This window comes from Copadichromis virginalis, linkage group LG15 (assembly GCF_057382275.1).
Source record: "Copadichromis virginalis isolate Kocher_CV1m ecotype Utaka linkage group LG15, C_Virginalis_male_GT1.1, whole genome shotgun sequence".
In the NCBI taxonomy this organism is placed as follows: Eukaryota; Metazoa; Chordata; class Actinopteri; order Cichliformes; family Cichlidae; genus Copadichromis; species Copadichromis virginalis.
The window spans coordinates 16,698,868-16,714,211 of NC_140632.1; positions in this window are offsets into that span (position 1 = coordinate 16,698,868).

A 15,344-nucleotide genomic window follows, 5' to 3' on the forward strand; every position below is an offset into this window, starting at 1 on the left:
GCTGAAATATTCTCTTGTTAACGACGAGTTAAAGACACCCCCAAACAAAAACTTCACAACACATTTAAAACCAAACATTCTGAAGTAAAACTACCAAACAGGAAGTCAATCAACAACTGAATTTGGTACAATGATCCCATCAGAGAAAGAACAATTTCTTTACTATCACACAGAAATGCTGATGTTGTTTATCACGTCTCAACAATTATGCTTGGATTTGTCTTTTCTTGTACTGTCATTCAAAGTTTGCCAGTTTTTTAAAGTTGTCATACTAACACTACGGACTTTAACATGATAACTAAGTTTGGGAAAATTATATAGTAAATCTTAAATCTACGGATGTTAAAGTCTTACCAATACATCTGTTGGAGTCTGTAGCCTGCAGCATTTAGTTCAGTAGTAATTAGTTAGAAGCAGAATGCATACTAGAAGCTCTGTGCAAGCAACTTTATTGCAAACACTTCAAAAGTCCTTCTGTCACATTAGGTGTCACTTTCTAAAACAAACATAACAGAGACAAGACTAATGGAGAATTAGTTATTATTTATCTTGTGTATATTTTACGCATATTGCGCCATTTATGTGCTAGAGGCAGAATCTATTAAATATGCCTTAAAATAAGGCAAGTTTTTTGCTTCATTATTAACTTTCAAATTTATTCATGCTTTTAGTTTTGAGGTAAGCAACATCAACAGAATTTAAAAATCTTTAAATCTTTTGTTTTTCTGTCTTCCACAGTTCTTAAAGGGAGCTAGTATGCTAACTTCAAGGTCCTTCTGTTTATTCTTGGACTGAAACCAGATTTATTTAGAATACTTTCATTCACAGCAACTAAAAAAACGAAAAAAAAAAAAAAAAAAGACCGTCTGAAACTTTTGAGCAGTCTGAAGTGTAAGCATTTGCCTCCAAGGGATTACACACTGACTTTCACTGACCTCGCTATTTACAAGTTTAACCATGTTTAATATGAGCATTCAGTATTGTTGTAGTATATGCATGACAGGAACAAGTTGAAGCCACAAGGGAGACCCCAAGCGGCTTGTTCAGCCTTCCATATTTGGGGATAATTAAAATTTCCTGTCTTTATTTGTAGCCAGCTAAGCCCCTTCAAGTGTTTAGTGAGGCACTTCTGTGATTAACAATTAAATGTAGGACATAAACAAAACTAAGCTACAAAGAAGACAAAGATACTGTGGCCTGTGTCCAATTCGTCAGTAGGGCTATGAACTGATGAGAGTCATTATTCAAAAAAGTCATTTATTAAACAGAACACTTTTCTTAAAAGTAATGCAGTACATTACTTTATTACTTCCAGGAGAAAGTAATTTGTTATACTACTTGTTTCATTACTCGTACACTCATTCTGTGCAGCCAGAAACTGCAAGAAAAACACATCCATTAATTACAGGTGACCTATTTGTTAACAGTTCCCATGATGAATGGGTTTATTTCCAACTGAGACTGTGCACATATCACATAAACAGAGAAGTCAGGCAAGTTCAGTGCAACCAAATCTCCAAACAAGTTAAACATCGTGTCAATGCCTCATATGATATGTCATATAGCAGAGTTTCTTCATCCTCTACTGAACCCTGACGTGCTTGCTCACATTTAGCATGCATTGGTCAGTGTGAAATGGCCAGTTTTTACTGGTCAGACTCTCCCTGTGATAACTCAATAAACATACTTATTTTGATAATTAGTGTGAATGCTTGAAAAGCATTCACAGTATTGTTCTTCTAATCTTTATTAGTGTGAATGCTTGAAAAGCATTCACAGTATTGTTCTTCTAATCTTTATTATTATTATTATATTTTATCTATTCCGTACGTTTTTTGTAATCCTACTCCTTCAAAACCGTTCAACTTAGAAAAACCATTCAAACACCGTTAGATTCCTATTCTTTTGGACAACACTGCTTCTATTTTTCATATTTTTAACATTTATATTTTTAATTTTATTCAACTTTATTCAACAAAAATTTATAATGTATTTCAATGGGGAGACCCTTCAAATCCTCATTCAACTTACTCATTTTTAAACTCTTACTACTTCCACATACATTGACATAGAGCCACCATTCAAACTTTAAAACGAAGACAAGACATTCAACTATTCAACTTGTATTTATCTTTTCAATATCTATTATACTTTTTCTTCAGTTCCAGTTTAAGTTTCATGATGTTTTTTCACCCGTTTCAGAGTTTATAATGGGTGTGTATGGGACGGAATGTTGGGGCTAGAGTGAGGCAGCTCAACTGCTAGAGTGAGAGGAGCAAAAAAATTAATCTTAAAATCTTTTTTAAAACTGCTGCTGTGTCCGCAGCGTTTGCTCTACAGGTATGATTTTACCCTCAAAACGTAGCCATGGCTGTCCTCTTTCATCCAATGTGTTTACTATTGTCCTAGGTGTTATGGTTCTTTCATAAATGTCACCAATGCACAGCCTCCTCCCTCCAACTCTTCCATAGACTCTAATGTTAAAATGGCTCAGAAGGTTCGTTTGAAAATCAGAAGAGCATGGTGTCTTTCCACTGTCACCACGTCCATATAATAAGCTCCACAGGCATGAAAACTGAGAATTAGGTAGACTAGACATGGCTGTCGCTCACAGTGAAAGAATTTTGTCAATACGACTTTTACTTTTCATTTGGGAACGATTTGTTTCGGCCTGACTTTTCTGTTCATTTTAAGCAGCAAAAGTGAGGCGCATGTCTGTGTACGTGTGTATGGAGCCATTGGGTGCGGTCACTATAGCAACCAGGCTCACACCTGCCTGCTTAACGAGCTCTGCCTGCCACTGTACCAAGATTCATCTTAAGCACTTCTCTTTCAACTGCTGCTGTGTCCACAGTGTTACAGCCATCATTTTACCCTCAAATTGTCGCCATTATTGTTCTCTTTCCAACACCGTATCTTTCAAAGCTCAGGCATTTAAACTTTTTAAACTGTGTGGATCAAAGTGGAGGGATCACATTTGAGTCATTCAGTGATTCAAAGAATATGACCTTTTAATATTCATTCAGATGTTTTCTGACTCTAAATGTTCTTTTCTCATTTCTTAGGGTTTTCTAATTTACATTTAAAACATTTTCAGTTTTTTTCCAACTCCTTCTTCTGTGTAACCTTCAGCTTTTAGCAGTTCAGCACTTTTGTTTTCAGGTTAAATTCGGGTTTTTTTTTTTATCTCATTAAAAAAGTTTTAACTCAAAATTCAGCAATTAATTCATTTCAGTGCATACATTCAGATTCAAGCATTCACACTGCAGTTTCTTCAGAAAATGCACTTTCTAGTTATTATATTTTATTTTTCCGTACGTTTTTTGAAAGCCTACTCCTTCAAAACCGTTCAACTTAGAAAAACCATTCAAACATCGTTAGATTCCTATTATTTTGGACATGACTGCTTCTATTTTTCTCATTTTTAACATTTATATTTTTAATTTTATTCAACTTTATTCAACAAAAATTTCCCATGTATTTCAATGGGGAGACCCTTCAAATTCTCATTCAACTTACTCATTTTTAAACTCTTACTACTTCCACATACGTTGAGATAGAGCCACCATTCAAACTTTAAAACGAAGACAAGACATTCAACTATTCACCTTGTATTTATCTTTTCAATATCTATTATACTTTTTCTTCAGTTCCAGTTTAAGTTTCATGATGTTTTTTCACCCGTTTCAGAGTTTATAATGGGTGTGTATGGGACGGAATGTTGGGGCTAGAGTGAGGCAGCTCAACTGCTAGAGTGAGAGGAGCAAAAAAATTAATCTTAAAATCTTTTTTAAAACTGCTGCTGTGTCCGCAGCGTTTGCTCTACAGGTATGATTTTACCCTCAAAACGTAGCCATCGCTGTCCTCTTTCATCCAATGTGTTTACTATTGTCCTAGGTGTTATGGTTCTTTCATAAATGTCACCAATGCACAGCCTCCTCCCTCCAACTCTTCCATAGACTCTAATGTTAAAATGGCTCAGAAGGTTCGTTTGAAAATCAGAAGAGCATGGTGTCTTTCCACTGTCACCACGTCCATATAATAAGCTCCACAGGCATGAAAACTGAGAATTAGGTAGACTAGACATTGCTGTCGCTCACGGTGAAAGAATTTTGTCAATACGACTTTTACTTTTCATTTGGGAGCGATTTGTTTCGGCCTGACTTTTCTGTTCATTTTAAGCAGCAAAAGTGAGGTGCATGTCTGTGTACGTGTGTATGGAGCCCTTGGGTGCAGTCACTATAGCAACCAGGCTCACACCTGCCTGCTTAACGAGCTCTGCCTGCCACTGTACCAAGATTCATCTTAAGCACTTCTCTTTCAACTGCTGCTGTGTCCACAGTGTTACAGCCATCATTTTACCCTCAAATTGTCGCCATTATTGTTCTCTTTCCAACACCGTGTCTTTCAAAGCTCAGGCATTTAAACTTTTTAAACTGTGTGGATCAAAGTGGAGGGATCACATTTGAGTCATTCAGTGATTCAAAGAATATGACCTTTTAATATTCATTCAGATGTTTTCTGACTCTAAATGTTCTTTTCTCATTTCTTAGGGTTTTCTAATTTACATTTAAAACATTTTCAGTTTTTTTCCAACTCCTTCTTCTGTGTAACCTTCAGCTTTTAGCAGTTCAGCACCTTTGTTTTCAGGTTAAATTCGGGTTTTTTTTGTTGTTTTTTTTTAATCTCATTCAATATTTTTAACTCAAAATTCAGCAATTAATTCATTTCAGTGCATACATTCAGATTCAAGCATTCACACTGCAGTTTCTTCAGAAAATGCACTTTCTAGTTGAAACTAACATTACTGAAGTGAGTGGGCCCAGTGCCCCTCAGGCTGTGGCAACAGGTTTTTTTCTTTTGTGCTGTTGTTTGCACATTGATTTTTTGTGTTGAAATCTGTAATCATTTTTTGAGGAAACATAGACGAACATTGTTTTTGTTACCTTTTATTATTGTTATTTTCTGCGGCTTTAAATTGTTTGGGTGCGCCAAAGATCATTGAATTTTAGATTCACAAATCTAGCCAGTTTTCTTTTGATCATCTTAAAGATCATTGTACTTTTACAAAATAGGGGCCCCCAAACAGAATCTTGCAAGGGCCCCTAAAAGGCTAGAACTTTCTCTGCTCTTAACGCAATCTTAAACCTACCGACAGGCCGATCCCATGGGCTGCTGGGCTGTTATTATTCATGCTTGATGAAAACTGTATTGCCAGTATGAGAAATCTACTACGTATAAATTAGTCTCTGTCTGTGCATATGGTAAAGAAGCTGGTGGGTTGTCAGCACCATGATCCTTGGAGTCCTGGGGGTTTTCTTGTACAGAAAACTCTTCTAAGATATGCATTAAAACACACTGACAAAATGCAAGTTCAAAATACCTCCCGCTTGGCACTGTATGCACAAATACATTTCCCCACAAAGAGAACTAGAGCGCAGTGACTCACACTGGTGCGAAAACACAGCGGAGAGGTGGGAGGATGACATCACAACACCCTGCAGTAGAACAAGTGCTTTGGAGTTGGACCCTATTCAAGCACGCACATAAGGGCACGTAGACACATACACCTATACACATATAAGTGCACACAGTACTCCTCTGCTGCCTCTCAATCACACCGCCCGCCCCCGCCACACGTGCACACGAATGCGCTCAGAACATTTCCTCACCAGAAATAAAGCTGATTGTCCTGAGGAGACATTTAGTTGTTATGTTTTTGATTTCCAGCTCCACATGGGGTAGGGGGCGTGGGAAGAGGCAAGCTGGGGGTTGGCCAGGATGTGGACATGCTGTGATAGGATTTGGGGGCTTCGGCTAAACAACAAACAAACAACAAAGATGGATATGTATTTTTTCGTAAGGAAAAAGGTACACATCTAGCTCAGACGCTGATGTTAAGATGTGAAGCTCCACCAATCATTTGTGCCTTTGTATGTGGATCTGAATATAGCATATGCTCACCAGGAGCGGCTCCAGCTTCTGTGACGATAGCGCGAGCAGAAAGCAAGTGTGATTAATTGCCAAACATACATACTGCATTCAAATGCAAGAACAAGCTCGAGCTCAGTGTTTCTAATGCGAACGAAGGGCGGGGGGCTTCAAGATTAAAGCTGGATCTGCGAGACAAGTGGCTGATGCAGTGATTCATCAACAAAAACATTTCATCGTGCTTCCGACAAACTTTTTTTCTTCCTTTGCTTTTATCAAGAATTGTTATTGAGGCAGACAAATACAAGATTGAGTCATGCAAACATGGTTGCTTTAGACCAAACAAAGTCAAGTCAATTTAGTAGCACTTTTGGAGTTTTGAATTGCTGTCCTCCTGAGGACGAAAGAAGACAAAATTTGTTAGAAGCCATGAAACTGCAATATTGTCATTTACATTCGTACTTACATTAAACCTGAATTAAATGAAGTAAGCCTAACGTTAGTCCACTGCTCTGCTCGCAATCTTTTCACTTCACACAACAGTGTATTTCAAGAAGCAAGGAGAGAATTTTATTGCATCTCCAAATGTTTTGCTTGACTTGTCTAACTATTTAACTATGGTGGCCAAAGTTCAAGTTTTGCCCTTAAGAGGTCATACCAAAGTCCTTCTAGAAGGGAAACACCTTTTATAGTGTAAAAGGTGGATGGAGCTGCGGTGACTCTGCAGTCTGAAGCTTAACTATTAGCATTTCTTCCCCTTTCATGTTTTATAGAGTCAGAGCTTACCCTGCTTGGGTGAAAAGATGGAGTACTAAGATATGAGCTAACACTACGAGCTAGCACGTGGTGTGGGTGCAACACACAGACCACATATCCGATGATTAATGATAAATAAAAAACTAATAAATAAAAATACTTCCTCTTGGATGTGTATTAGTCTGATAATGGTTTAAAAGGTCAGGACTGCTGGCAGGTCATTCGTCTCCGATAAACCCTGCTCTGTGGGATCGAGCATTGTCATTTCGAGGACAGTTTGGTCCCAGACTGTGGAGATGTGGGATTGCCACTGGTAGCAGAATCTCATCTCCATGCATTGAGATTTCCTCCAATGATGACAAGTTGTTTTTCCAGTGAGGGAGATGCCGCCCCACACCATCACACTGCCTCCACCAAAAGCTGCTACCCTGTCAGTGCAGCAGTCAGCATAGCATTCGCCATATCCTCTCCATACTTTAACCGTACAAACCAACTCCTGTAGGCAGAATCTGGACTCATCGCTGAACATAATGTTCCCTTACATGTTCAGGTTTCAGTGTACATGCTGCCGACACCAGCGTGAATGGGCCTGATGGGGAAGGGCAGTCATGGCAGGCATCCTGGCAGCTCTGTGAGGCAACCCACATACTCAGCTCTGCTGCTCAACCTACAAATGTGTTCTCCTTACATTTAAAGGAAATAAACAGGTTTCCCATTGATATAAGATATATTGCAAAAACGTATTGTTACAACAAAGAAAAATTTGACCAAGCATAAATTTCCTTGCTTTTTATCCTAAGTGTGCTGTGCTATGTGTACACACATATTGCTCAATTAATCAGACCTTTCTAGCAAACCCAAATTGGTGCTTCTGGAGTAATCCCAACAAAACCTGAATGAATCCATGTATCACCTTAGTTTAAATTTCCACCTGAAAATTCACATTCTGTGTTTTTTTTCTTCAGACAGAGCCCTATACCTACTGTCACAGGCAATTTGGAATGAATCAGACACTTTATTATGAAATTGAGTCCAGGTGTAGCATCTTCCACTTGGCTTGGCATTAATTTGCAGTTTTTCTTTTAAATTAAATTAATATCATAACATAATGATATTTATATTATAATGTCCGTCAATTTAACCACTTTTGCAGTAAAATAATATTATACGTAAATCTTTTTCATCTGTTAAAGACCTTAAACGATGTGAAAAACACTCTTGTCCTTGGTTCTACCTCTGGTAGAGGTATTTCAGAATTCTGGGAGCAGTTCCCCTGTTGTTTTGCACCGTGATGTTTGCCACAATGTTAACATTCATTTTAAATCGAAGTGGTTCATGGGAGTCTACGGAGATTGTCTCGCTTTTGGATTCAGCCTCAAGTGGTCGTTAATGGAACTGCAGTTTTGGCACTTCATTTGACTTGATTTTTCATCCGTTGGCTGCCATCGAGAGATATTCCTGCAGACATGTTTGGGCAGTTATTTTGAATCATTCAGTGGTCACTAGGATATAAAACCAACAACAATACACTTCCAGACATTGCCGACTTAGCCTTTTTTCCTCTGATTTTGAACTATTTTTGCTGCAGTGGATTAATGTCTATACTAATAATGATAGGCTTTTACATATGCAAAAGCTTGCAACTCTCCTGGTTGGTGAAGGCATACAACCGCTGTGCTCCAGCTTGTATGTTTCCTGCCACTCTGTACACACCAAAGCTATGCTGTTGCTCTTATTATGTCCAATATTCCCACGTTTAAGCCTCAGAAAGTCTCTTTAGCTGCTAATGCAGAGCTGTGTTCAAACAATGCCAATAACAGTGTTTGCCTTTTGGTTTTGCATACTTAGCATGCACTAGTTTGTTTTCTTATGAACAAATATTGATTTGTGCGTCTCTAAAGACTGCATACAAGAAAACAGTTTCTTTTAAGTGACACTAGCTCTGAACCCAGCACCCACCAATGCTAACCACTGCACCACCAAACTGCCTGCATAGCAGACGTGCAGCACACGGAAGTCATGTGTGTGTCCACCTGATGAATCCAAGTCGAAACTCTCCTATCGATTTTTTTTTTTTACTCCCCAGCAAGCTCCAGTTATTCTATGTGTCTGTCATATCAGGTGGTAAGTCTTTATGAATTTAGTGCTATTTCTGACGCCTACCGCATTAGATATAGTTGCACACATTGCACAAATTGTTACTACACATAGCGCAGCTTTAAATTAATCAGCTTGTTGAAACAGCTGCATGTGTTAAATCGTGAAAAGAGAACCATGAAGCATTTATTACTCACAGAGAAACGTGCACTATTTACTCAGAAAAAGGAAGGCGCATCAGTTATGGCATCAATTTACCTTTCTCATCATGCTGCCTTTTTTTTTTCTTTTGCTTTCTGCAGCCTTCCCACTCAGTTTGTTTTTTAGATATTGTTAAAGGGGATAAATGGAGGTGGATCTCAAGAACAGATAGCTTTAAAAAGCACAGCATAACCACAGGTGGCATGACAAAAATGGAGGACAGAATGTTTCAGTGTTAGATCTGGCTGTACAAGAAACCTTCAACCTACACTGCTACATCTGAATGTGTGATTTAGAGTTTATTTTCTCCTCTGATTTTCTGGCTCACTGTGACCATAAAGCTTCAGCTCTATTTGGAATGGATGCACTGGCGAGGATGCTGAGAAGTGCTGAGCAGAGGGAGGTGGGGGGGGTCTGGCTGGGTCTGGCTTGGCAGGGTGCTACAGCAGTTAATTAAAGCTGCTGGGCAGGTATTTCGGGATTAGGAGTGGGTGTGTGGAAAGGGCCTCTGGTGGCCTTAGCATGAAGTCATCATCTCATGAGTAATAGTGGCTGTGAACACTTGAGTGTGCCGGTTGTTTCTTCAAATGCTTGTGGTTGTGTCAGTAGAATTTGCTTGATGTGGTGCGTCTCTTTGTTATGACTGGCGCTTGCTTTATGGCACTGATCGCGTTTACCAGTGAGACATCTCATTAATGTGGCGATAAAATGTCATTTTGCTGGACAGTCAATCATGGGGCTTATTCAGCTAGCGAGTAAACACTCTTATGTAATGGAGCGTGTGATTATTTTTCCTACTTTTATTTTCTTATCATCACAAATAATGTTGTCATTTAAACAACATTGGAATTCTTATTATCTTTATATAAGATTTGCTTCATCATCGGGAGAAAATGGCCTGGAGGTATTTTGAAAACATCACAAGACTATAATTTGCCAAATCAAGATCACGATAACAAGAAAAATAAATAAATATTTGGGGATTTGTGATCTTTAAAGAACACATCCACAAGACGTTAGCGGACATGCTCAGTTAATAACTTTATTTATTTCAGACCTTCAGTCTAACTCTGGGTCACACCACCTACAGAAATACTCTGACGATTCAGTTGAATGCTTACGTGATGGGCAGGAGGAGTACAGAGCACTACTGGATTATTCTGTGGAGCGGGGTGGGAAGAATTATTTTCTTTTGAATGTGAATCAGACCAGAGAGGTGGTGATCGACTTCAGAAGGAAGACGAGGCATCACGACTCCTGTCTGTCCTGGAACAGGATGTTGATGTGACGGAGGAGCGCAAAGTACCCGGGCATCTACATCGACAGCAGGCTGAACTGGAATACAAACAGAGAAGCTGTGCACAAAAAAAGGGGGGTGAACAGGTTCTACTCCCAAAGGAAGCTGAGATCCTTCTGTGTGTGCAGGAAAACGATGGAGATTTTCTTTTTTTACCAGTGAGTTGTGTTGAGTGCAGTGTACTTTATTGCGGCATCAGAGAAAACTGTCTCTGTGCCTGTGACTGGCTCCAAACTGGACACCTTTGAAACTTGTAAAAAATGTTTCACATCATGTGACCACCGTCTGCACCACTCACTGGACAGGCAGCCTTCTATAACAGATGCATACCACAAGGACGGGAAATCTTTCATGCTACATGCACTTTATAATACAATATATCTGTCTGTTACAGAATCATCTGCAAGATCTTATCTTTATATGTCCTGTAGTGTATAGTCCTGGGATTTTGCATCCTATCAGCCTGAGGGTGTGCTTGGTGTGCAACAACAGATCTCGGGGCTTGAGGTTTCCCAGCAGCATGGTGTTTTGTAACAAGTGGATCAATGAATTTCACTTGACCTTTCAGAGGTGTTAATGTTGCGGCTGATTGGTGTGTGTGTGTTATACCTTCTTCCTCCAGGTGGCCGAAAAAATTGCCGTGACACTTTAAATCACAAGTACTCGATCTTTTGACCATGAATGAACTCTGTCCTCTGTTTTTATTAGGGGAGCTTCTCCGTCTTTCTCCTCCACCCCCGCACGTCTCCGCACACATATCCATCCAGTTATGTCACTGCAGCTCTCAAACATTCCCTCATTTACGCTCACATACGCTGACACACACACGCACCATATGGTTGAATGTCAGACAGCTGCAAGACCTGAAGTGATGTGGCAGGGGATTGTGTTGCAGAAAGTGATGATGATGAAGATAATGATGATAGCTTCTGCTCACAGCAGCAAGAATGAACTGCCTCCATGTTTAGATGTATACGTCTGTACGAACTGTGTGTGCGTGTGTGTGTTTATGTGTGGGTGCTTTGTGTCAGCGTGTAAGCCGACTTGCTATTGTGTACGTGTGTCCGTGTGTCACTCAGCCTTGTGATAGATACCGAGTTGTCACATCTATCAAGCAGACAACAGTTCCACATGCATATTCATCATTATGGTAATTTCATCCAAAGCGCTTTAATGAGTTCACAACATTAACAGCTCCGATGAGGTGATGAACAAAAGCTTTGCAGCTTTTTTCCCCCTGTCCCTGTCACTGACTCATAATGAAACATTTATTTGGTACAGTTTTCCTGAGTGTGCTAAACAAATGTGTAGGGCATTGCTGTAAAGTAAAGCTGTCACTTTTATTTATTTATTCCTTGTGGTTTAGGAATAATGTGGGCAAGGGGATGTTTCAAGTATTCAAGTTACATTTAATAAGAATGACCACCAGATGGCAATTACATTCATATGTGGAAACTGACTCTGCTGTTTATCCGCTGTTGTAAATATTCCCTGTGTTACAGTATAAACGACACATTTTAAGGAACTCGCACTCTTACAGTCGAAGCAGGCTCTGGCAAACTAATGGGGCGAATCTGTCACCTAGTGGTTAAATTAAGAGGTGAGACAAAAGCAGCTCTCATTTCATCAGCAGAGATCTAGGGTATTGTTTATGTAACAATGCAACAATGTGAGTTTGGTGACAGGGAGTCTGGAGACACATTAAAGGAAAATCCTGAGTAAATCAGTGGAGAAACACAACGAATGCAGATGTTCATGAGTGGAACATTGATTCACCGAATGGTTTGATGAGCATGAAAATGATGTGATTCAGATGTTTAACCCAGTTGAATATCTTTGGGAGATTTTGGACTCAAATGTTAGACACAGAGATGTCTTTCAGCTGGCTTGGGATTGCTTTGATGTCCCACCAGAAGAGCTGGAGGAGGTGGTTGGGCAGAGTGAGGTTTTATGCTTAAACTGCTGCCTCAATAACCTAGACCCTGATGGATGGATGGATGGATGTTTGACCACCCTACAGCAAGTGTTTTGATCCTTCCATCTTGGCAAGTCCGTCACAAGATGCACTGAACCTTAAGTGAAGGTGAACGAATTTGCTAGTCTGTGCCTCCTGTGACACCTCCATCTTCTCGGGTCTTCTCAAAATCCAATTTAGTTTTAAGCAGTCACCTCAAGGCACTGGAAGTTAAGGAACATATAATAATAGAGCCCCAACAATCAAACGACCCCCTGTGAGCAAGCACTTGGCGACAGTGGGAAGGAAAAACTCTTATTTAACCAGGAAGAAACCTCCAGCAGAACCAAGCTCAAGAAAGGGCAGCCATCTGCCGCGACTGGATGGAGATGAGGGGAAAGAAGAGAGCAGAGGGAGGCAGGACAAAATACCCACTGTGGAAGAGAGCTAGAGTTTAAGAATAACTAATGATTAAATGTCCCGAGTCCCTTAAAATGTGTGTATAAACACATATAGAGTGAAAAGAGGTGAGTGAAGAAGAAACAGTATGGGAAGCCCCCATCAGTCTAGGCCTATTGCAGAAGAAAGGGTTGAGGTTCAAGTTTATCACAGACCTCTTGCACCAATACCACAGGAGGTCTATTGATAGCCACCCATTTGTATGTAAACTTAGCAGAACAGCAGTGGGGACAGAGAATCTCCTTGGTAGATCCTGCACTTCATGGTGACCTATGCTATGGACTTGAAGGTGGCCTCTGGTGTTGTTTGCCACATCCCCACTGAGTTCCTGATGAAGGCTCTTAGGGTCCTGTTGATCTTGTATAGTTCTAGGCATTCCAGAATCCATGTGTGGGGCATTGAGTCATTGGCTTTCTTGTAGTCAATCTAGGTGGTGCTGTGGTAGGTCAGTCTGGTCTTGCAGTCTTGGGCAACTGGACTGTCTACCAGGAACTGGTGTTTTGCACTTCTAGTATTGTTGCGAATTCCTTTCTGTGCCCCGCTTATGTGCCTGTTCATCTTAGCCGCTATGATACCTGAAAGGAGCTTCCATGTGGTACTGGTAGTTGGATGGGACTGGTCCCTTCTGGAGTTCCTTGAGGATCAGGACTATCCAGGCTTCAGTCAGGCATTCTGGGTGTCTCTTGTTGACTAGCAGCTGGTTCATTTGAGCTGCCAAACGCTTATAGAGTGCAATCAGCTTCTTCAGCCAGTAGGCGTGAAACATGTTGGGGATGGTGCTGTCCAGAAGAAGAATGTTAGAAGGTTCTGTGATGAAGTGCTGGTTTGTTCTTCTACCTTCTATCTCTCTGATGTACCTCTTCAATCAACTGGCCAAGGCTGTGAGTCTTTGCTTGGCAGTTTCCAAGGCTCAGGTATGGGCACCTTGCTCTATTTCTTAGGCACCTTTCTGCAGCTCCAATTTTTGATTAAGTTTCCTCTGTGCTACCTTGACCTCAGCCTCTAATCTCCTTCTCCATGGAGGTTACTGCTCCTTGTGCCTGTTCATCTTGTAGCCAAGCATCTCAGTGACCACTACTGCTGTGGTCTAGATCAGCTGGTTGGTTTCAGTGATGGTTGCAGTAGGGATTGTCCGTAATGCTGCAGTTCCATCTTCTAGTAGACTTTCAGAGGGTACTTCATGGAGTCTTGGTAACCAGTTACGGAGGATCCAGGTTTCCAGCTTTGCCATGATCCTATCTTTCAGGTCAGCTGCTCTCGCGATCAGCACTCCTGCTTCCATCATACTTAGGGCTTGGTACGCCATCTCGGGTACACATTTATAACAGTTATCATCAATGCATTTTATGTTTACTATGAAACATGTATCTGAGAATTTTAATTTATTGGGCACACCTATAATATGTATCCTTCAGCATGAATTATGTATAAATTATTGCCTCTCAGATCACGGTCAGAGAAAATGGATGGATAGCTCTATTTTCTAAAAGGAAAAGAATAAATGAGCACACTCAGCAGAAAATACGTTTTCACTAACATTTGAAGGAGAAAAATGTATGTGCGTCTGGTTGTACTAAAATTTAAAGATTCAGTAACTTGTGCAACTCACCACATTCAATGCCAGTGTCATTGTGAGAGTTGCCATGCTACCAGTGACCACCAACACTTGCACAACAGATTGTCTCATGTTTTAGCTTAATGTGGATTCAATAATTTACATACTTGTTAAGTAACAAATGCTGACAGCATCCTTAACTTGTAGTTACTGGACTGAAATTGCATTTTTTATGGTTAGGTTTATACACTGGCAACATCTGGCCAACTAGAGGGAAAGACAGTGGTTTGCTTTGATAAAGAAATTTCGAACACAATCCACTTTAGACTCATTTTCTGTCTAAAGTGAGAGCAGTTCAGCATATGATATGATACCATTACCCACACATTGATAATTATATAACAATACTGTAGGGCTGTTCGATATATAACGATACATATCGGATGATGATATAAAAACATCTATCGTTTCATTTTACGCTATCATTTGTTTCGTGGTGTCGCAAAAGAAACTGTTTACGGCAATATTTTTTCATCGTGTTGATGGTCACTGTAGTGGCTACATTTCTTAAAGTTATCTCTTTCTCTTATATGTAATGTAACCACACTACGGATGGACAAGCGCCTGTTTTTATGCGTTGTGGTTAGCAACAATGAAGGTAACACCATCGCGTGTCCGCTTGTTCATGTTCCACATAAACCTTTCACAATAAAGCTCAAGATCCTGTTGAGACTTTTCAAAATAAACTGAATCACGTGAAAAAGCAGATTATTCACGGATGAGAAGTAAAAAAAAGAGCCGCCAGGTGCTAAAAAATAAACCTTAGACTCAAACGTTAGAATAGGCTTTTCCCCGCAGCACGCCGTGTAATAAATACAAAGAAAACGGCGGTTGTTACAACTTATGTCTAAAAATGTATAGTTTCATGCATCGGTTAAAACACTCGACTCCGGGTAAAGGACGCGCAGCTGGAAACACTTCACGCAAGTCGAGCTGCCCGAGATTCACAGAATTTACAGAAAATGTTACATTTTTGTGATTTATATCGTTATCGGGACGATAGAATTCTTATATCGGTATATGAGATTTTGGTC